Source organism: Sus scrofa, unplaced genomic scaffold (genome assembly GCF_000003025.6).
Source record: "Sus scrofa isolate TJ Tabasco breed Duroc unplaced genomic scaffold, Sscrofa11.1 Contig2026, whole genome shotgun sequence".
NCBI lineage: Eukaryota > Metazoa > Chordata > Mammalia > Artiodactyla > Suidae > Sus > Sus scrofa.
The window spans coordinates 24,076-26,238 of NW_018085004.1; the positions used below are offsets into that span (position 1 = coordinate 24,076).

At 36.6% G+C, this 2,163-nt stretch overlaps 1 pseudogene; it reads left to right on the top strand.

Annotated features, from left to right (window-relative positions):
- The first annotated feature begins 763 nt into the window (after positions 1-763).
- On the top strand, positions 764-1,729 carry LOC110258409 (annotated as a pseudogene).
- Positions 1,730-2,163: the final 434 nt, after the last annotated feature.

The window sequence follows — 2,163 nt, forward strand, 5'->3', positions numbered from 1 at the left end:
ATCATCAATAATGATGAGATGCAGCACCAAACATTTCTGTAAACTTCATATTCACATATTCGATTAGTTCTTCAAACAGATTTAAAACAGTGAATTCATTTGTAAAGTAGATCTTTATAAGTCTGTTTCAAAAAGTTTGAAAATGAGGACCTATTCCTTGAACAACTGCAAACATTGTATAGCCTATTTAACAAAATCACTATGCTAATTTTATTGATAAAGTGCTAATCTAGAGTCTAAAAACTACTTTTCCCATCAAAAATTGATAAAATGAACACTTGTGGATTAATAATATTAATAAGCAAGTTTAACATAATTTTAGTGAGAAACAGTTACTATGAACTATTTATAGAAAAATTATTTCCTGGGGTTGCAGTATTTCTGGTACTGAATAAAGGGTCTGCCAATAAAAACAAATTTGTCATAATACATTATAGTTAACTAGATAGTACTGGATGTCTTCCTAATAATTCATTTACAAGCTCTAAATTGTATAGAACTGCTTTAAGGAATCATACAGGCTCTCATGGATGTGAAGACTTGCATGCAATTTGTGAATTAAAATGTGAGTTCTATGCATGTGCCACAATGTCTGAACTTTTGCTGAAATCTCCCAAAAACAATATCCTATTCCTTTGCTGAAGAAATTTAACTATTCTATTTAGTCTCATGTATTTTTCAGGATGGAGTCAAAACTGAATTTGGAATGATATAAGGAAAAATAACTAATAGAATTTTTCAACAACCCCAATACTGTGGGGACATGGGCAAGGAAAATTGCACCCTTGTAACAGAGTTCATTCTCCTTGGATTCTCAGATGTCCCTGCATTGAGAGTCTTCCTCTTCCTGGTGTTTTTTGTCATCTAGAGTCACAGTCTTGGGGAACCTGGGCATGATAAGGTTGATTTGGGTCAACCCTCAACTCCATACCCCCGTGTACTATTTCCTTAGCCATTTGACGTATGTGGATTTCTGTTACTCGACGGAACTTGGGAAATCCAGATTGTTCCCAAGATACTAGCTAACATCATAAATGAAGACAAATCCATTTCCTTCCTGAGGTGAGTTGTGCAATTTTACTTGTTTTGCACATGTGTGGTAACTGAGGTCATCTTACTAGCCACGATGGCCTATGACTGCTTTGTGGTCATCTCTAACCCACTGTTGTACATGGCCACCATTTCCCAAAATGTCTGTGTGGAGCTGGTGTCTTGTTGCTACCTCTGTGGGACTGAGTGTTATCTGCTTCATGTGTGTTTAGCTCTTAAGATTCCATCTTACAGATCAAATGTGATCAACAACTTCTTTTGTGATCTGCTCCATCTCTTATCTCTTGCTTGCTCTGATGTCACTACAAATCAGCTGGTGTTATACATTGTGGCCCTGTTCACTGAGATCATCTCCAGAGTGATCATCCTCACCTCCTTCTTATTCATTCTCATCATCATAATGAGGATGCGCTCTTCAGAGGGAAGGTCCAAAGCCTTTTCCACCTGTGCCTCCCACCTCACAGTCATCATTGTCTTTCATGGAACAATCCTTTTCATTTATTGCTGGCCCCATTCTGCCAGCAAGAGTATGGCCATGGACAAAGTGACCACAGTGTTCTACACTGTAGTGATTCCCATGCTGAACCCCCTGATCTACAGTCCGAGGAACAAGGATGTGAAAGAAGCACTGAGAAAAGTAGTGAACTCCAAAAAATTTTCCAAGAGAATATTTTCCTAGTGAGACTCAGCATTCCAAAGTGAAGGCTGGTGGAATTGTGTAATGATGGGCTGCTGTTCTGAGAGGCAGGGAACAGTCAAGAAATGCCTAGCAATTGCGAGTTTTTAAATTCACTTATCTTCGTGCATTGTCAATTTACATGTTTAAGATTGAGCATATTTCAAAATTTTTAGCCCATTTGTTTACTTTTATTTGATATAAAATGTATTAAATGGGTCTAGGGAATGGATATTAAGACAAACATTTATTTTGCTGTAAAACATGTATAAGTTTAACGAGGAACTCACATTTTATTTCAGTATCCATGGAAACAAGTTTATTTCCAAATTGAATACCTGTTTTTTATAATTAAGGACACACCTTGTCAGTTTATGCACAGAATGAGATTTCCACAAATGTATATCATGTTGGTTTTTTATTTCCTTCTTCATTAT